Below are 22,956 nucleotides of genomic sequence, written 5' to 3'. Positions count from 1 at the left end.
TCTACATGAGGTAAAGACAGTCAACAACTCCCTTCATCGCCCTCAAATCTAAGGATGCACATATTGTACCATAATCTTCCACAGTCCATTTGCTGGCATTTTTTGATAATTTTACCATTACTCTTGACTTTGAATAAGTGGACTTTTTTATCAGTGAATGTATGTTTTTGGTTAGGGTTCACAAGAACCATGTTGGATGGACTTTGGACAATAATCTTTTCACAAACCACTGATCAGACTCAGAACAAAACAAAGCCTGGTCAGCATTCTGCTACAAGTCAGTTCTCTGTTCAAGTACCCAGAGGCTCACCTCTAAAATAAGATGTGGAAATGATGCCCCTCCATTTCCATATGGCTGTACAATTGGGTATCCACATAATAGGATTTTCAATTCAAATATCTTTTCCACAATTTTTATCCAGCAGCCTTGATTGAGCTCTTATGATATTAAATCTTTCTATCCTGATATCTAAAATTTTCTGAAGCATGTTTTCAGATTATATTCTTATAGTGTATGTGCACTATGAATTCCTACTGAGAAACAATTAAAATTTTGTGTAATATAGTTTTCACGATTATTTCATTTTTATAACAAATTTATGAGGTAGATTATGTGGTACTATCATTACTAAATGAGAGGTGAGCAGTGGCACAAACACAAAAAAGTATTCTAGCTATAGAGTAAAAATAATTTCATGAAAACAATGGGGATATTGTTTTATAATGCTCCTTATAATGCTGGTGATTGGAGACAGATCTAACTAACACATGTAAACCACTGTTTGGCATTTCTTTGGATAAGAGGACTTAAGAGGAAAAAAATAACGAAAGTTAAAGTTTCTCAACATATATAAAAATGAACAGTGTTTTCATAGTTTTTTTTTCTTTAATTACATTTCCTCTGGGCATACATGCATAATTTTTCAATAGACATTAGGGATTTTAAAATGGTTTGTAGCCCACATCCTTGAGGGAGAAAATACAAAACGAAACTTATTCTCCAAGCTAGGTATAATTTGCTAGCATTGCATATCCAGGTTATTTATGATGGAATGATGTGGTATATTTGTTTCTTATACTCTGTTTTCTGAATACTTACTTACTAAGCAATTACACACTAATTGAAACTGTTTTAAACACATGTACCGTGTAAAGTATTTAAATAAGAGGCTGAATTTATAAAAGGCAAGATACTCTAGTGTAGAATACATGGCACCATTTTGAAATGAAATTTTTAATAAGGAAATTACTCAAATATATTTTACTTATGCAATATGTTTCTAATAAGATATTTTAGGAGAATTTAGAAAGCTTTAAACAGGAAGATGACTAGATTTTCATTTTATGTAACTCAGTGGTAATCTGACCCAATACTCTTCATTTGCAGCTTGCAACATCCAACAGCTTCAGTTACTATGAGTAATTGTAACCAAGGCAACATGACAGGGAATAATTAATGACTGGAACTTATCTTCAAAATATGAGAACATTCTAAATAATAAATATTAGAATAACAACAATACCTCATACCGCTCTCTACCTTCAATGCTCTTGAAATATCTCCACAAATTAATAATAGTGATTTTGCATACAGGAGGATATGATTGACATGAATATAATATTAAAAAGAGAATTAATTATAGTAAAATTGACATATTATTAAATTTATACCAAAAGCTTTCCTAAATCTCTACAAATATAAAAGCAGATGTTCTCCCTCTTTCTGTCTCTTTCATGCCCATCTAAGTTGAAAGTTGTGTGAAGGTATTCCATATAAATAAGATATTCTAGAGGAGGTAGATTTAGCAGTCAGATTATCTTAGCTACAAATGATATACTAGCCTTTTGACCTTGGGCATCCATGACATTCATTAATCTTTTCCACTCTCAGTTTCTTTTAATAGGAAAGTGAGGTTGATGTTAATGACATCAACAGATTAATGTAGTTGTTGAGAAAATTATATGAATGTGTGTAAGTAAAGTGTGTATCTTGGTACCTTCCAACCAAATAATAAACATTCAATAGATTAGGTTAATTTTGAAAGCAGCCTCTCCTGATGGGAGAGGGTGGGAGCCCAGAGTTAACAACTGACTTGTCGCACCAACTCAGAGTGAGCAATTACAGCCACTATTTTTTACTTTATTTTTATTCTATATTTTTTCTTTTCAATTTGATGCGTAGGGCTTTGTTATCTCTCTCTCTCTCTCTCTCTCTCTGTGTGTGTGTGTGTGTGTGTGTATAAAACAGAACCTGGATTAATTCTTTGTTTTATTTTTATGTTTTCAAATCTATCACTACCCTCATATTTGATGAATGTTGCTTTCCTTAGATCAGTCGAGTTTTGATTTTTCTTCATTTTAATTGAATTTTTAAATATTTAGATAACTGTTGGTTCACATGCAGTTGTAATAAATAATACAGAGAGATATTGCATGCCCTTTACCCAGTTTTCTTCTAGTGGTAACATCTTTCAAATTTGTAGGACAATATCACAACCAGGATATTGACATTGATACAGTCAAGGTACATTTTCTCCCCACAAGGAAGCTTCACTGTGTTCTTATATAGCTGCCTCTATTCCCCCACAACTTCGTAACCCTAAACCCCTGACAACCACTAATCTTCCATTTCTGTTATTTTGTCAATTCAAGAATATTACATAAATGGAACCATACAGTATATAACCTTTGGAGATTGGCTTTTTTTTTTTTTTTCTCAAGATACTATCCTGGAGATTCATTCAGGTTTCTGTGTTTATAAGTTTATTCTTTTTTTAATCACCAAGTAGTATTTCTTCATATGGGTGTACCATGATTTGTTTAGACGCTCACTTGGTGAAGGACATCTAGGTTGTTGCCAGTTTTTGGCTATCATGATTAAAACACAGCTATATAAACATTCGTGCACAGGTTTTCATGTGAAAATAAGTTTGCATACCTCTAGGTAAATGTCCGGGAGTGCAATTGCTGGGTTCTATACAAGTTTTACGTTTAGTTCTAAAGAAACTGCTGAACTGTTTTTCACAGTGGTTGTACCATTTTACACTCACATCAGCAATGTATGAGAAATCCAGTTTTTCTGCTTCCTTGCCCAGCATTTGGTGTCATCAGTGTTTTTCATTTTAGCCATTCTTGTAGGTGTACAGCAGTATCTTACTGTGGTTTTAATTTGCATTTTCCTAAAGGGTAGCAGTGTAGAACATCTTTTTCTGACTTTTTTGAATTTGAAGGATGAGTTACTATTTTTTGGTTTATTCTTAATTATAAAGCTATTGATGTTCTGTATTTTCTATGATTTTATAGGATGAATTTATTTTTATATTTTTCTCAATATACTATAATGATGATTTTCAGCCTTTCCTTGATCTTATAGTTTGTTCTTGTTGTTGCTTTGTTTACCAGAACTATTAACACTCATTTTTTAAGAACAATTTTCTTTATAATCATATTGTCAAACAAGAATTGAAAAATATCATGTTATATTATTATAAAACTTTGTTAAAAATTGCATACACACCCAAAATCTGTCAAATATGCATTTCTCATATTTTCCCTTCTTTTCTACTTTAAGTAACAATCATTTTTTTAGAACTACTCCTCATGAAGTTTATTCTTATCTGAATTTGACTAAATTAAGTGATACCTAGAGAGTTGGTAAAGCTTTATTTATGGATGTGTTCGTGAGGGTGCTTCAGCAGAAGATTGGTGTGTGAGTTGGTGGACTGAATGCTCAAGTTCTACTCTTTATATGGGAGGGCATGGAGAGAATAAAAACTCAGGAGAAAGGCAAATTCGGTTTAGCTGATCCTGAAACTTTCAGACTTGATCAGCCATGCTGCTGGGTTCCAGGTTCTTCTGCTTGCTGACAGCCTATCATGGGACTTCTCAACCTCCATAACTATGTGAGCCAATTCACCTAATAAGTCTCATCTCATCTATCTATCTAGCTATCTAGCTAGCTAGCTAGCTATCTGTCTATTTAATTTATCCTTTATGTTGGTTCTGTCTCTCTGGAGAACCCTGATAAACACAAACACAGAAAGAGAAAATTGGATATAGGATGACAACCCAAGGAAACGTCTTATTTATTTGGATAGTCAATACACAGTACAATCCACAACCAAAATTGTCCCACAGTTCTTCGACTTGATAAGGTAGATGAGGCATACCTAGAAGAAATAACAAAGGAAAACATCAGAGAAAATACATTTTGTTCAGGATCATTCAAATAATTTTTTATGTTATGCTAAAAAATTTTAATGTTAACTACTATGCCATGGGGTAAGGGTGGAGGGACTCGGGGCATTAACTTTTCATTCTGGAATTTTTTGTTGTTTAATATTGGAGTTCACTGGTTAGTTTTAAACTATATCTTGGGTGACAAAATATATAAGTATTTTGCCTATTTAATTGACGTCTTTGCATATAAATCAAAATATTTACTTTGTATGCACAGTTGATTCCTGAGCAATGCAAGAGTTAAGAGTGCCAACCCCATTTGCAGTTAAAAAAAATCCACTTCTAACTTTTAACTTTCAAAAACCATAGCTACTAATAGCCTACTATTAACCAAAAACCTTACTGATACCATGTATGACTGATTAAAGACTGCTTAATATGTATTATACCCTGTATTCGTACAATAAAGTAAGCTAGAGAAAAGAAAATATTATTAAGAAAATCATAAGTGAGGGAATATATATATATATATACACACATCCTCATCATCTTAGCATGAGTAAACAGAAGAGGAGGAGGAAGTGGAGGGATTGTTCTTGCTGCCTCAGGGGTGACAGAGGCAGAAAAGATGGAGGGAGTGAAAGGAGAGGCAGAGAAACTTGGTGTAATTTTCCTTTAAAATATGTCTGAATTATCTTCTTTTAAATTTATTTAAAATACCAATCCTTAATTCCATCATCTGCTTTAGTTTCAGTGCCCACATCATAAAAGGGTCCACATTATAATAAAAAAAATCAAGAGTAATTTTGAATTATCAGAATCCTTCTGGCAAATTATCTAATATCAATCTGTTTTCCAGCACTACTTCTTCTACAGCTCTTTCTTCATCATCTGACACTGGTTCGGAAGGACTTATCTCCGTTAAATCAACTTTTGTTAATTGCTCTGCTGTGGTGTCTGTTAGGTCTTGAATTTTTTCAAGATCCATATCTCAAAATGCCTCACTTGCCCCCCTTTTTGCCATATCCACAATCTCTTTCATGATTTTCCTTATTGGATTTGTCATAAATCTTATGAAGTCATGTACAACTTCTGGACACAATTTTCTCCAGCAGGAATTTATTATTTGGAGTTTAATGCCTTTCACAGCATTTTTTGTAACATCAATGACATCCATGGTGTAATTCCGCCAGATTTTCATGGTACTCTCTCTTTTGGGGTTCTCTTCCATAACATTGACAATTCTTTCAATTAAGGTTGTGTGTAATAAGCCTTAAAGGTCTTTATGATCAGGTCTCAAGACCCTGAACAAATTAGAGACATCGTGTTTTGGGGCAAGTAGACCATTTTGAACTCATGAGATTCTGGGTTACAGGGTCATTGTCCAATATCAAAAGGACTTTAAAAGCCAGTTCCTTACTAGTAAGCTTCTTCTTGACTTCAGGGACAAAGCATCATTTAAATCAACCCAGAAAAATAATTTTCATTGTCCTGATATCCTTTTGCACAACTGAAAAACTGGCAGCTGGTGTTTGTCTTTTCCCTTCAAAGCTCCAAGTTTTACAGCTTTATAGATAAGACCAATCCTGATTATAAACCCAATTTCATTTGCAAAAAACAGTAGAGTTAGCCTATCTCTTCCTGCCTAAAATTCTGGTGCTTGCTTCAATTTCTTACTAATAAATATCATTCATAACATATTTTTCCAGAATAGTGCACATTTGTCTTGGTTAAAAAACTTTTTACACAGATATCCTTTCTCCTTGATGATTTTCTTTATGGTATGTGAGAAATTGTTTTCATACTTTTGGCCTGCAGAAGCCTCTTCTGTATTCTTAAATTTTTTTAACCTAACCTCTTTCTAAAATTACCAAACCATCCTTTACTGCCATTAAATTCTCTAGCATTAGATATTTCACGGTTGTTTTGCTTTCAGTTGTCATATAATGACTTTGCTTTTTTTTTCAAATATATTAGCATTGTTAGGTATGCTTTACTTATAGCAATTTTGCCCTCATGTGAAAGCTGTATTTTCCACTATGAGATGAAAGGCATTTTGCAAAAAGTGCAACGTTATCATGCCTGCTGGCAGAAGCTACGATGATGGTTTCACAAATTTTCTTTTTTTTTTCTTTTTTTATTATACTTTAAGTTCTAGGGTACATGTGCAAAACGTGCAGGTTTGTTACATATGTATACATGTGCCATGTTGGTGTGCTGCACCCATTAACTCGTCTTTACATTAGGTATATCTCCTAATGCTATCCCTTCCCCCTACCCCCTCCCCACAATAGAACCCGGTGTGTGATGCTCCCCTTCCTGTGTCCAAGTGATCTCATTGTTCAATTCCCACCTATGAGTAAGAACATGCAGTATCTGGTTTTCTGTTCTTGCAATAGTTTGCTGAGAATGATGGTTTCCAGCTGCATCTGTGTCCCTACAAAGGATACAAACTCATCCTTTTTTATGGCTGCATAGTATTCCATGGTATGTATGTGCCACATTTTCTTAATCCAGTCTGTCACTGATGGACATTTGGGTTGATTCCAAGTCTTTGCTATTGTTAATAGTGACACAATAAACATACGTGTGCATGTGTCTTTATAGTAGCATGATTTATAATCCTTTCAGTATATCCCCAGTAATGAGATGGCTGGGTCAAATGGTATTTCTAGTTCTAGATCCTTGAGGAATTGCCACACTGTTTTCCACAATGATTGAACTAATTTACAGTCCCACCAACAGTGTAGAAGTGTTCCTATTTCTCCACATCCTCTCCAGCACCTGTTGTTTCCTAATTTTTTAATGATTTCTATTCTAACTGGTATGAGATGTTATCTCATTGTAGTTTTGATTTGCATTTCTCTGATAGCGAGTGATGATGAGCATTTTTTTTCATGTGTCTGTTGGCTGTATGAATGTCTTCTTTTGAGAAGTGTCTGTTCATATCCTTTGCCCACTTTTTGATGGGGTTGTTTGTTTTCTTCTTGTAAATTTGATTGAGTTCTTTATAGGTTCTGCATATTAGTCCTTTGGCAGATGAGTAGATTGCAAAAATTTTCTCCCATTCTGTAGGTTGCCTGTTTACTCTAATGGTAGTTTCTTTTGCTGTGCAGAAGCTCTTTAGTTTAATTAGATCCCATTTGTCAATTTTGGCTTTTGTTGCCATTGCTTTTGGTGTTTTAGACATGAAATCCTTGCCCATGCCTATGTCTTGAATGATATTACCTAGGTTTTATTCTAGAGATTTTATGGTTTTAGGTCTAACATTTAAGTCTCTAATCCATCTTGAATTAATTTTCGTATAAGGAGTAAGGAAAGGATCCAGTTTCAGCTTTCTACTTATGGCTAGCCAATTTTCCAAGCACTAGTTATTAAATAGGGAATCCTTTCCCCATTTCTTGTTTTTCTCAGGTTTGTCAAAGATCAGATGGCTGTAGATGTGTGGTATTATTTCTGAGGGCTCTGTTCTGTTCCATTGGTCTATATCTCTGTTTTGGTACCAGTACCATACTGTGTTGGTTACTGTAGCCTTGTAGTATAGTTTGAAGTCAGGTAGCGTGATGCCTCCAGCTTTGTTCTTTTGGCTTAGGATTGTCTTGGCAATGCAGGGTCTTTTTTGATTTAGGCTTGGTATGTTTTAACCTGAAACAGTGAAAAACCTCAGCTTCAGACCTCTCTTTATGGTACATGTCAAGGAATTCAGTTTTTTCTTGTAATGTCATGATTTATCTCTGTCTCTTGGGGATACATCCAGCATCATGACTGGCAGTTCATATGGGTCTCATCGTGTTGTTGGCAGTTTACCATATTGCACTAAACACAATAAAAAATATGTGAGAACCCTGAGGGATCACTTTTACCGTGATGCGCATTTTACTAAAGAGAGGAACTATAAACATGAAGAGAATTACCTTCACAAAATGTTTTAACCAGATTCAACACTTGAACTCACCACAATAGCAACAGAAGGTGGCTACAAAGTTAGTACAATAGTATAGCATGTATTAAAGCTAATTTTATGCAGTTATGATTTAACAGTGCATCTTTATATTTCTTTGGACTGAAATAGCACCGTGTATGGTCTGTAAGTGTTTGTGTGCATAAGTTTTTATAAATTTTAACTATAATAGATTTATGTATATTTAATGATGGTAAATAATATTACAGACTAGTATCTACACGTTTTATGCATTCATGACATAACTATTTTTTTTCAGTATTTCTAGGCTACACAATTCATTTGTAATTTTTTTCAAGTTGTTACAAATCTCCAAAACAAGTTTCCAATATATTTACTGAAAAAAAAAAATCCACTCATAAGTGGATGCATGTAGTCCAGACCTGTGTTGTTCAAGGGTCAAATGTACTATGGTGTTTTAGGTCATCTTAAATTCCCCTGCTCTGTCACAAAAGTACACAGGTCATTTGAACAACAAAATCAGGGATTTGAAGAAAAGTTAATTTTTCTTACTTGTATATTCTTGTGTTGTGACACATAAGCAATCATGAGGTTGAAGCAGGTGGGAGTGGTTAGAAAAAATAGCTTTAGATAGTTGTTAATGTAATCATAACAAGAAATGGTGCTTAGATGACAATGCTGCTTAATACCAAGATTCTATATTTGCATTTTGACTTTAAAAGTATCTGTAGAGTCTGAGCGCGGTGGCTCATGCCTGTAATCCCAGCACTTTGGGAGGCCGAGGCAAGTGGATCACGAGGTCAGGAGATCGAGGCCATCCTGGCCAACATGATGATATCCAGTCTTTACCAAAAATACAAAAAATATTAGCCAGCTGTGGTGGCATGCGCCTGTAGCCCCAGCTACTTAGGAGGCTGAGGCCGGAGAATCACTTGAACCTGGGAGACCAAGGTTGCAGTGAGCCGAGATTGAACCACTGCATTCCAGCCTGGGGGACAGAGCAAGACTCAGTAAAAAAACAAAAAAACAAAACAAAAAAAAAATTGTAAGGTAGCTTCCTTCGTGTGTGTGTGTGTGCACACACACCCATGCACACACGCACATATGTTATACATTAGTATTAGTATTGGCATTAGTAATAGAGCTCCATCTAGTGTTTACAGGTATTCTAAATCATAGGTAAATTTGTGTTTTGATTCTTATTTAATTAAAAAATCATTTCAGGAATAAATGTTATTAATTAACCATATTTACCCATTCAGCCCTATTAAAACAGAAAAGTGAAATATTTTAAAGGATTATCAAATGATGATAAAAATCTTGCTATTTCTATTATAAACTAGAGTAGGTTTATAAATGCTTAGGTAATTATAACCAAAAAGTACAATTAATGCGTAATTAATATTATACACTACTGCTTTATTATCAGAAGAAACTAAATTATTTGCTTATTAGTTCATGTTCAGAAAGATCTAAATTTTTGCAGTGTTGCTTACCTTCAATTTGTCTATGAAATTCTCAGTTTCTAAGTTTCCACTGAAGTTCATTACAATGGCATTCAAAATGCCAACCACAAAATGCCTACAATGCTATGAAATGTTATATAATTTTAAAACCAGATACAATTAGTTTTACTAACACTTTTGGTTTTGAGAGATCTTATTGTGCACCAATTAAGTTTTGGTGATAAACATGAGTCCCAGTGTAATGGATCATAATAATAATTGTGTTCAACTAAAATACGGAAAACTCTAAGCAATAGAACTGCAGTCTGCTCCTGTGTTAACAGTTCTCTAAATACCTAGAAAATATGATTTCCTTTTTGTGCCAATTTCTATATACATTTCATTGATTCCCTCATTCAATGCTGTTCATTAGCCCCTTGATCTGTTCCAAATTTTCTATATATGTACAATGGGAGACACTGTTAATCATTTCCCTATATCCATTATCCTTATTTTCTTTTTAGGAGTGAAATACAGCACCCCTTTCCCTGCTCCTGCCGCCATTAAAATTGTGTTTGGCATCTGACCACCCAAGATAGAGACATTTCCTAGACTGTTTTGCAGCTAGGTATTTAAGTAAGTACTGCCCTGAGATTGAATTTAAACCAACAGATGTAAGCATAAATATCGTGTCCAAATTGTGTACAACTTCTTGGTCATCTCTTTAAAACTAAATCTATTTTCCCAACACTGCGTCTTTTTCCATTCTGCAGATAGTAGTGAAGATGGGGCCACCATTCCCTGAGAAAATCCAGTGGGAAAATCCTGAGTCCTTTAATGACTTTACAGAGGACAGCCTCCTGGCCAGCTGAACTATGTTTTTGTGAGACAAATAAACTCCTATCATATTCATTCAATTGTACCTATGGGTCTCCTGTCTTGTTGTTAGAATGGATTTATTTGAACGCTAACCAATATTGATAAGTACAAAAGAAAAATAAAACATAGTCTTTGGCCTAACGGATACTCTAATCTAATGAATCAGCCAGAAAAAAAATGGGCAACTGTATATAATGCAAAATCACTATCATGATGGATGTCTGTAGAAAAGATGTGGTCACCGAAGAAATTCTGCCTTGAGAAATTAAATAAGGCTTCAGATAAGTAGTGGCATTTAAATTGATCTTGAAATAGTGATTTAAGATCATTACATGAAGAAACAGGGAATGACAGGTAGAAAAGACTCTACAGATAAAAAGAACACCATCAACAAAGGCATGGGGGATGGGGTGCAGAGTAAATGAGGCTTTTGGTGGATAGCAAGAAAATGATGGGTCAGAGAAGGGAGTAAGTGGCTGATAAAATTCTGGAATAAGAACTATGATAGGTTGGACTATCTTGTGACTAGACCTTTAACGTCATAAAGAGAATTTGTACTTTACCTGACAGACAACGAACTTTTAACAAACAAGTGAAATGAAATGCAGTCTATGAAATCACCTAGGGTTGATATATTCTACGTGGTATCAGCCATGGTCAAAGGGAGTGCTTCTTGATGTTTTATTATATGTGATTTCCCTTTATCAGAGAAATATTCTGTGGTGTGGAAAGTGCTTCCTTCTTTCAGAATAAAATGTAAGCAGCCACTCAGCTATGAAGGGACAACACAAAGAGATAACAGACACCCTTCTTCTCTCTTATAATAGATGTAATTAGTCTACCATTTACATTTTAAATAGTAAGAAATATGGACAGTAATTGGAGAACTTTTGAGCTAATATTTCTCCTGCATTCATCCCCAGCAGTCAGTGCAGCTGAAATATTTGAAAAATCAAATGTAGCATTGCCTTTCATAATTTCAGGGTCATCAGCAATTGATATTTTGAATATATTTGCATATGCTTTGCTTCATCTGTATAAACAGCAACAAAAAACCACAAGATAGAAGCAACTAGTAAAATAATCCTAAAAAGTACAAATCACTATGGAGTGTCAGTCACACAAAAGACATACTGTGTTATAATGTTCAAGAAATGGTTACTATATCCTTTTCTCCACTGAACTACTTAAATGTTAAAAGAGGACTGTTTCTACTACTTTCTCTTTTTTTCACATTTTTCACATCATAATCATGTACTACCATTAAATATCAACTGATAGGATCCTGAGTCCTAGGTTTTGTGGGTTAGTTAGACTCCTCCAAATTTGAAAATTGAGTCTGTGGCAAGAGGGAATTTAATAATATATGGAATTAATGATTGTCAATCAATGAGAAACTGAAATAAATCAGGGAATAAGCTCGATGGTATAATATAAGTTAGTCAAATCAATGAGTTTTCACAGCTGGAAATTTAATTGACTATTAAGCCAACTTTTTCAAAACTGTCACACTATCAAAGATAATATCAAGCACAGCATAGCTGTACATGAAGGCCAGACTGCAATCTCAGACACAGTAATTGGCAAATAGTGCAAGGCAGCTGTCTATGCATTCCTGATATGTTTCTGCTTCTTTGTGGTATAACTTTACAATCTTTGAAAGAACTAACAGCCCTATAGGCCACAGAGTTTTTGAAAATAGGTCTCCATCTCCTCAGACAAAGCTTCTGAAAATATAGAGATACTTTTGGGAATAGATATGAATATTTTGCCTAAAATTTAACATTCTAAAAGCACTCAGATATTTTTGTTCTCACTTAGAAACAATTTAATGTTACAGATGCAAGCTTTATTTAAGCAGAGAATTACAAAAGGTCCAACATTTTTTCTCATTCTCTAGAGGATATTTCTGGTGCATAATTTATAAATGGATATATTATTCATATTTGGGATATAAATTCAGAAACATGATTTCAAATAATTTTTTTGGATTAAGGGAAATTAGTCTGTTAGAAATAACGGATTCTAATAAAAACATTTGTTAAACATGAGTAAAGTCAATTAGCTATCCTGAATGGGATCCTCATAGAGAATAGCTTCATTTCATTTTAAGAAGCAAGATCAACACTTTTGGCTCAATATGAACATAGTTGTATCCATATGTCTACAACTTCCCAGTTTTCCAATTTTATACTAAGACAGATTGAGTAAATATTTCCAATAATACAACTCATATGCTGTTTTGTGAGGAAAAAGTATAATATAATATTTATATAATAATGCCAAAATAATAAAAATTGTAAGGTTACCAAATGTTGGACTTTTTACACAAAGGCAAGAGACCCAATATTCCAATTACATTCAAGTATAGTATTTCCTATAACAGATAATCAACATCCCTCTCTCATCCAGAGACTCTTGAAGAGTTTGAATGTCCAATCGTGGGGGAAAGCTCTACAAATCAGCTGTGAGCATGGTCGGTTTCTATGTGGAGATATAAGGGGAACCGGCCCCATTTCATGGCAGAAATATGGGAATTCTCAGGGGTAAATTGATTTATTTATGGCTGAATAAGCTGAATCAGTCTGTTAAAGATGTCTGTTACCAAGACTGTGTGGTTAACTACATGAGTAGAAATATAGATGGAGAAAAACGCGATGCAATTTTTTTAAAGGAAACAGAAAGGATATTAAAATATTTAACATACATACTTGTTATGCACTTAAAGAAATAGAAACTCTAATTGGAAGGCTACAGGAGACATATGGGAATTTTGCAGGATTGCATTAAAGACCCCAGAACAAGGATAGAATGGAATATAGGACTATGCGATGGGAAAATTAGCAGCAGGCTTATCCAAAACTGGATTATAAATACAATAGTATATAATCTGTTGATGTTCTATTAATAATGACAATAACCTTTGCATTAGATTTTACTGTTCAAGAAGCATTTTCCTTCAACTTATGCAAGTATCAGAAAAGTACCTACATGTATTATAATTACTTCCATTAGTAATTGGTAGAGGATGAAACTGACTTCCAGAACTTCTAATTTAATTGAATAAAGTTGCTTGATGTATTAGTTTTCTACTGTTGCATAACAAATTTCCACAAACTTATTGGCATAAAACAACATCTATTTATTAACTCTAAGTTCTGTAGGTCAGAGCCTGGCATGATATGGGTGGATAATCTGCTTCTGATATCAAGGTATTTGCTGGTATGTGTCTTAACTGTAACGCTCTGATGGAGAATCCACTTCTAAGCTTATTCAAATCGTTGACAGAATTCAGTGTTTTGCAGTTGTCGCCTGAGGTCTTTGTTTTCTTGCTAGCTGTCAGCTCAGAGCAGCTCTCAACTCCTCGAGCTGCTACATTTATTGGCATATAGACTCCCCCATTTTTGAAGTTAACAATTACATGGCTGAATGCTTCTCGTGCTTCAAATATCTCTGATTTCCTCTGTTGCCACCAGCCAGATAAAACTCCTTGCTTTTAATGGGCTCACTTGATTGGGTCAGGCCTACAAAGTAAATCTTTGTATCTTAAGGTTCAGTTCTATTGGTACTTTAATAACCTCAGCAAAAATTTATTTACTGTAGTGCTTAGATGACTGTCTCACTTAATAACTAGGGGATGGGAATCTAGCAGGTGCCATCTTTAGATATCTACCCATCACATTTGGTTTACGAGGAATCAAGCCAGTATCATAATTCATGGATTTTTTATTAAAAATTCAAAAATTCTTTCAACCACAGTTAATTTGTTAACTTATAATAAATTGGTTAATCTTTGGCTATCTTATATGTATATTACTCTCACATCATTCATAAGTTACTGGGGCATTCAAGAAGATGTCTCAAGTTGAATTGTTTTGAGAGTACAGAAAATACTCAAAAAGCAACAGACCCAGGGAAGAACACCAGTTACTTGATTAGTGGAAGCAGAGAAAAGACAAGACCTAGTAAACCTTTGCCTGTTGTTCCATAATAGAGAGGCCCTTATAATCACTCCCTCTTCCCACCTCTCTATCCATTGACTCTCTTGTAATTTACAGTGCTTCTATTAGGAAAGAAGCACATTTTAGAATGGAAGTCCCTTAAGGAGGAAAGCTTTTATCTTTTGATCTTTAGTGCCTTGCATAAACTCTAGCACATATTAAATGCTATCAGACAACTTGCACACAGGAGATTCTTAGATAGGTTGAGCTGAGTCATAGTATTGAATTAATTGGAAATGAAAAAGTGTATCATTGCAAAACAAAAACCTTGAAAATAATTTCTAAAATAGACAAAAAGTGAAATCAACCCTTGAAACAAAAATGATGCTAACTGTAGTACCTGATACTCATGGGAATATAAGTGGATGTGAATATGTGTTTAATTCATATAAGTGGATATAAATAAACATTTAATACCTCCAGTGGGTGTTTATAGATTCACCTATCCTTAATCAAAATACAGAAACTTGGGTTTATCTGATTGGCAGAAGTGCTGCTGAGTAATGAATGGCATTTTCTCTTTGAGCCTGTATGGGTCAGGAATCCCAGCAAAAGGCCAGGAAAGGAGATACGCATTCCATGCTAACTAAGGTATGCAAAACATAAAACTTTTTTTCATAAACCTCAATTTGTATGTCAAATACTAACTTCTGGGAGAACTCAGTCATTTGCATTATTTATTGGGCATTTCAGTTAAAAACAATCCCATTCAGGATTTCTCTCCTGTCCGTATTATTTACTCAGGATGTGGCATTTGGCCCAATGCAGGCTCATGGTGATGGAGAGAGTGTCTGGCATTAATCTGGTCTTTGAGGATAATTACTCTGTATTGGTGAGTTCACTGCTGACAGTCCTCTTCTAACTGATGCTTCTCAGCCTCCTCTGTTATGATATAACCTTATCCTCACAATGGGACTCCTGAATGTCCCATGAGCCATCTTTCTCTCATCTAACTTTGGCATGGAATCCAATAAAGCTTCTTTGAAGTTATTCTTCCTACACATATCTGGGTCTAATATTTCATTTCCAAAACTTATCCATTTATCCATATTTGAATAGTTTTATCCAGTGAGGGGAAGTCTTGGAAGCAGTTTCAAAACAAATGCTACGTAAGCTAATTCTCCTTCACACAAATTATTTAGCATTTGACTTTAATTTAGATCTAGTTTTTTTTTAATATTAAGAGCCAAGTATTGGGCCTCATTCTCTTCTGTGCCTTAATATCTTCAACCCAGTCCTCCCGCTCCAACTTGGAGTGGAGTTTGGGCAACTTCTTTAAGCTCTCCTTACTCTCAATTTGAGGTCAATGCCAGCTTCAAGTCTAAACAGTCTTTTTAGTAGTAGGATTGACATAGGACTAATTTATTAAATCCTAGCTCTACGGGGTGATACAATGTGATTATCTGCTGAGGGATCATTTCTGCATTTAAACTTATTGGGTCAGTGCCTATTTACATGTGAACTGACTGGTGCTAAGCATCTCTGGTTAGTTCTGTTCTCAGTATTGTACAAGTGTTCAGTCTAACAAAGCTAACATGAAAATAGGCACAGGGGTATTTGTGTAAACACCTCTTCCTAACCATCAAGTTGGTTCTAAGTTAAACTTCTTTGTACATAGTATCTCTCGGCTGCAATAGCTTAACTGGGCAATAAAAGACCAAAAATGCCTTACAGCTAAGCCATGCTTGTGATTGTCTGTGGCTTCATTCCCTCCCAGACAGAATCCTAGTATGTCTCAGAATAACTCACTTTTTATGAACCACATATAATATGGAAAATAGATGAGTTAATTTTGAGTCATAGATTTTGTTTTTGTTGTAATTATATGTGACCTAAAAACGTGAACCCAAATCCCATTTTTCACTGAAAATATTGTTCAGCCATTTACTTATCTTTTTGAAAACTAGGCTTGAAATTATAAATACCACTGCAACTAAATCTGATTATATTATTTGGCTTAAGATATTCTAGAAAGGACAAAACTTTGTTTACTATCTTCTTATATGACTCAGCTCTTGTAAGGAAATAGCTGCAATATTTGTGTACATCTCTGGATGGACTGATGTGGGCAAATTTTTCTTATAAAAACCCATATTCATGCATATTACTATTAAAGTATTCCAGTTAATCACTGCAACTTGGTTACCTTCACATAAATTAAAATTACCTTTGTGAACCTACATGTTCTTATATCTTTGGGCTTAGGTCAAGGCTCTTTTCTTTGTGAAATTTTCTCTGACCCTCACAGAAAGGGGTGAGTTTGGGAGAGTTGGTTTGTGGATATGTGAAAACCACTTTTTTTTCCTGTGGGATAATATAGTTTGTGGGTTATACCTTTATTATGCATCTTATTGTTTTTAATACTACATTATTAATTTTCTCCTTTAGTAAAGAAGCTGTTTATCCAGTTCAAATTGTTATCTTTCATTTCAGTACATAGCAGACAATTTGCCCATAGCAGATGCTTCGGGAGGTTCAGTGTAATTGTATTGATGAATTATAATTTCTGAAATTTTTGCATTAAAACTTTTGTCAGTGGCCTTTTACTATTCCAATCTTGATATAAAAAATAAGAAGGCCTACTTGTGGAATCAATCTGGAAAAATAGCTGTCTAAGAAAATCATTTGGAAGCTGCAGCTGGTTAAAGATAACAGGTTGTTTTTCAAGAACAGCCCCTTAAAGTTAGATATATCAAATCTCGTTGTATAGGTCTGCTGAGCAATGACACTCCAGCCATCAACGGAAACCCAGGGATCACTTTCGTCGAATTCAATTCTCATGATCTTAGATCATATTCCATTAACTTGACTTGAGTCAAATCAATTGAATGCCATAGACATGTACTACTAAATTCTGCATTTCTCCATCTTAGGTCAAAACATTTGTTAGCTCTGCCAGTGGCTAAAAGCACTTAAGCAGAAACAAAAATAGACTGAAGAATAGGGGTTGGGGTTGACATAAGATCTATTGTCAATCCTACCCTGCTTATCTGTGTGTTAAAATATGTCTGACCTATTTTCTTCTGTAAAAGTCATTAAAGACAATATTTATTCCAGTAAGCATCAGGTAGACTTTGAGCAAGTACTTGAAGCTTTCCTTCCATATCTCTCAGAATGCACTTGACTTATAATGGGCCTCTCATTTTGATCATCCATCACTCTGAAACTAAAGCTGCCATTCAATATTTGGCACTTAGGGTGCCAAATTGGAAGATTTTTCTATGTCCAAATGGGGATAAGAATGGAGCTGCCAAAATTGTACTCACTTGTGACTTAAATATCCAAGAAAGAAAAAAATAATGCCATTAAAAAGTGTGTCATCTCCTCTCTATGATTCAGTAATGAAAACCTGTCTGTCAGCTGCATTCTGTTTAATCATTGGAAATGGTGTGCACTATATCTGTGAAGTCTAAATGGAAAAAGTTGCCACTGCAATTGCAGCTTCCTCCTACCAATATATCAACGTAGAAGAGGAGGGGAGAAAGAAGGCCATCTGACAGCTCTCCATCAAAACGCCAATCATAAATTAGCACCTACAGAGAACATATCACATGAGACTGTCTTTTCAGGGACTCAGAGTTAAATAATGAACAGAGATACTTTAGTTTAAAAAGGTTGCAATTCCAGAGATATCAGAGATGCATTTAATGAAAGCAAAGGGAATCACCCAGTGAGAAATTTCAACCTGTCTCCGAAAGGAAAGCTGTATACCTGTTCTTGATTTTGGAAATTTGGAATGGTTAAGATGCTGATAAGTTTTACAACTGCAACTAGAACAGACCCTGACTTCTTTCATTGATAGTATTTCTTAAGACTCTCCCCATAATATAAAAATTTATCGTTTTCCCGTTTTTTGAAAGAAAGCACCATTGTGTAAAATATGATTTTCAACTTGATGGCAGCATGCCCAAGTGATTTAGGTGATATTGGATTCTTGCATAGGTTCACTGCATAAACCTAGAAAAAGAATGCTGGTTTTGACAGCAGGAGAAGGCACATTTCCTTCCTAAATCATCAAGTTAGAAATATACTTGTTCAAAACATATATTGTATTCTATGTTTCTTAGATTTGGCATATAAATTTTAAGAGTGGATAAAAGATCAAGTAAGTTCATATTTTAAAGAAAAGAAGAACTACATATAATTAAAATACAAATTATATTAAATTACTTTTAATCTGATAAATACATTAAAATGATATATGAAGTTACTGACTTTGTACTAGTGAAACGAAAATATGAGTTTCTTTTCTCTCTTCTCCCATAATACCTGCAAAGTTTCAAGTATCTTCTACCTTGTGACCTTTATTATTTTTCAATAAGGTGTGCTATAACTTACTTACTTGTTTTGAAAAAATAAAAATGGTACTAAAAATAGGTATTACACTATCTCTAAATTTGCAAATGTGTTCCTTTAGAATTGGATTTTTATTCTCAAAAGGCTCAATTTATATCATGCCATGATTAGGATTATTACAGGCATTTCCTGACATTTTAGTAACCTGTTCTAGAAAGACATGCAAATAGTCCCTTAAAACAATAAAAACAGAACAAGAAGATACCTGAGAACAAATGAAGTTCAAATTCTACCAAATATGGCACTATTCCTCAGAAAGCCTTGATGATGTTCATTGGGCCTCTGCTTGAACATTTCCAACAAAAACATATGCATTATCTCCAAAGGATGCTATTTTATCCCTGGATAATTATGGACATTAAAAACATTTTGCCTTTTATTGAGTGAAATATAAATAAAAATAGTAAAATTTTGCCTGTGCTTTGATGTGTCAGTCAGGGGCTCTGGGGTCCATGCTTTTACCCCCATTCTATACTTCATTCCTGTTGAAATCAACCCCAGAGCCAAATAATTATCTCAGCTATCTCAGATGGTTTAACTGTGGTCAATAAAGCAGGACTGTTATCTCATTGAATCTGAAAAGAAAACTTTCATTCAAATACTAACATTTGGATATTTTGTGTATCAGATTGTATCCTAAAAAGAGATGTTAACCTCAAATGAGTAATTTAAGAGAGTTTAGTTAAGAAACTGTTAAAAACTGTGGGCAAAATTACAGATGACCAACAAGAATTGGTGAAGCACTCTGGGGCTTGCAACAGAAGACATCTTGCCTCCTCTAGGCCTGAAGGGGAAAGAGGAAGGAGAAATTACTGTCACCCAATGATCGCAGTTGTAGCTGCTGGATAGTGTAGCTTGGCAGGAGCTGTGGCTTTGGTAAAGACCAAAATGGCCCAGCTGGAGGGAACTAAAAACTAAATGCCCTGTTTGCATTCTCTTTCTGCCTTTTGATCTCCTGTCAATGGCTTTTATTAGTCAAACACAATGACAAGCCAGAAGCAAAAATGCTCACTGATGCAGTCCATTCATATTAGCCTCCCTGGCCACAGAACAAGGTAGAGAGAGGTGAAGAGTGGACAAAATTTAAAAAGTGCAAGTGAATATTAGCATGCTATGTACTGGAAACTATGACACATTGTTATAATTGCTTCATGGACTATGTAAAAAGGTGAACATATATCACCAAACATAAACAAAAAGTGTGCCTATTTTAACAGTTACAAGTAAAAAAATCTATGGGCTGGAAGAGGTGTGTGTATCTACTGACACTGTGGGCATTATTTCATTGTTTTATGAATAATTCAAAGTTTTACCTTTCTTTGAACCAACTTAGTTTCAATGCATTGTTGCAATATTATTTTAATCCCCCATCCCTACACTAATTAATAAACACACACACACACGTATATGCATATGTATATGTAACTAACCTCAGCAATGAAAAGAACTTACGTCCTCCCTGTCTTTCATGACAACCTGTTCTACTTTGTTTTAATCCTAGACAAAATAATCCTGATATTGTTTACAAATTCAATATTGAAGCTTTCCTTCTTCAATTATCATATTGCTATTGTTCCTTCTCTAATTTTCTTACCCCAGTTCACCAATGACTAGAATTCTAGCTTAAATTCTAGTTCCTCAATTTTTGAGTTTGTAACAATAGCTCCCCTTGTAATAGGGATCTCTAGTTCCTAACACAAATTTGTCAAACCAGGTATTGTTATTTGTGCCAGTAATTCAGTAACTAGGCTTTTGTCTTATTTTTCATCTCCTAAGGAGCATGTTTTCTGAAAGGCAACACAATTCATGCCCCTGAAAAATCACAGGATCTGTGTGGCTGTTTCCTCAATATCTTACTACAGGACCTGGCATTATTTCTGATATATAGTAAACATTTTAGATGTATCTTCTGACAGCAAATGAAATGTTGCCAAACATTGCAATGTCTGCTCACTAGTTCCCTAAATTGCCCCCAAATACTTGCCACTTGCACCGTGGTAATGGTAAAGCTATTCTTATTTTATTCTCTGATATGGTTTAGCTGTGGCCCCACCCAAATCTCAACTTTAATAGTGTCTCCCAGAATTCCTATGTGTTGTGGGAGGGACCCATGGGAAGGTAGTTGAATCATGGGGGCCAGTTTTTCAGGTGCTGTTCTCTTGAGAGTGAATGGGTTTCATGAGATCTGATGGGTTTATCAGGGGTTTCTGCTTTTGCTTCTTCCTCATTTTTTTCTCTTGCCACTGCCATGTATGAAGTGCCTTTTGCCTCCCGCCATGATTCAGAGGCCTCCCCAGCCATGTGGAACCATAAGTCCAATTAAACCTCTTTTTGTTCCCAGTTTCGGGTATATCTGTATCAGCAGCTTGAAAACAAACTAATATATTTTCTGTTAGGGATATATGACTCAACTTGAACAATGGACATTGATGTTTCTACCTCACTTGGCCATTTCAATGAGTCCATTCTCTCAAATTCTGACCTACACTTAGATGTGCTTTTTCATGAATATATCCTCAGAATAGGAATCTCCAAGCCAGAAAACTTTTTGTCAAGCTCCCAATTTCACCCAATTATGTTACTTATGCCTACATTTCTTTGGCTTGGTCTTTCTCAGCCCAAAACTGTCCCACTACCACCTAATTATTTCAAATCCCATTGAAATGTGTTGATTGTTTCAATTAAATATTTAACATCTAAGATATTTACAACATGTCTCTAAGCCTTATGAAATAACAATAAAATAAACAGCACCAATACCTTTGAAGTTTCCTTTGTTCATTTCTATGATTCTATTCTCCTTTCCCCACCAACCCTACAACCACTATCCTGAATTTTGTGATTATCATTTTCATTTCCATGCTCTATTCTCACACAGACACACACAGCCTATATTTCAAACTTTATATAAATGGAAGCATACTTTTTATAAACTTCAACAACTTCCTCTTAATGGTAAACATTTTCTTCATTATGTTTATCTATGAAGATGGATGCAGCTGTAATTTATTGATTTTCATTAGTATATAGCAAAATGCATCTCAACATTGAATCTGCTCTTCATTCAATTAGCTCTGTATTTGCATTTTTCCTAGTCCTCATGTTTGTTATGGACAAAAGGACTGCCTAGGTTAAGGCAAGTTCAGGTTGTTACACACTTCAGTTTTGTGTGAGTGAAGAGAATCTAAATCTAAATGAAGCTTAACACAATCAATGGTTAAGTTGATCAGATGCAAAGCAAATCATCACCACTGACATGCTCTGAAGTCACTTTTCCTCATGCAATTAAAAATGCCTGGCAGGGACAAGAAAATAGACTTCAGAATCAAATTGCCAGGGTTCTAGCTATAATTTTGAAAGTCATGCGGTCTCTCTTTCTCTTCCTCAATATGCTTGTTTGTAAGACTAAAGTGGTTTATCCTCAAAAAATGTGTATGAGGATTGGACAAAATAATCTATGTGGAATATGTAGAATATATTCTATGTAGAATATAAGAAAATACTCTATGTGAACTATAAATAGGGTAAGTTTATCATGAAGATAATATATATTTCAAGTGCCCTAGAGAGGTCCTGGCAAGCGGTTAGGATTTTTGCAAAATTTTGAAAAGAAATAAGTGGGTTATTTAGAGTTAATAAAGACCTATAACTTTTTTCACTTACTCTTCTCATTCATTATACTTTCCCTTTTCTATGATACCATTGGAGTGATATCTACTATATGGGAAATTTTGCTAAGGGGAATTTTGGTTAGGACAATAATTTGTCTGGATTTCTTGGGGTATACTCTTGTGATTAGAAGTCATTTTCTTTATGGTTAGATATAGTTAGTCATGGAATTCATGGTAGATATGTAAGCCATGAAATTGCAGAAGTGGCTTCCAGAAAAATTCTTGCTACGGCTCACTCTGCAAACTAACCCAGAATTTTGACCTCTAGAAGAGGGACCAGAGGTTGAGTCATAATACGAGAAAGTGTCCTCTGGCCCATGACAACAGAAGTATGTGGATAGTGGAGAAAAAACAAAGTTAGGGAACCAAAAGCAAACCAGCAAGCAATTCTTCTAATAATATGTGAAATGGTGAAAGCAAAAAATTCACTTTTCCTAAATGCTAAGTGAAAATGGATTTTGTTCTTCTGCCAGAAATATATTTGACAAAGCAAGATATACTTT

This window comes from Theropithecus gelada, chromosome 1, assembly GCF_003255815.1.
Source record: "Theropithecus gelada isolate Dixy chromosome 1, Tgel_1.0, whole genome shotgun sequence".
NCBI classification, from domain to species: domain Eukaryota; kingdom Metazoa; phylum Chordata; class Mammalia; order Primates; family Cercopithecidae; genus Theropithecus; species Theropithecus gelada.
The sequence above is the reverse complement of the archived record's forward strand: the minus strand, read 5'-3'. Positions refer to the sequence as shown.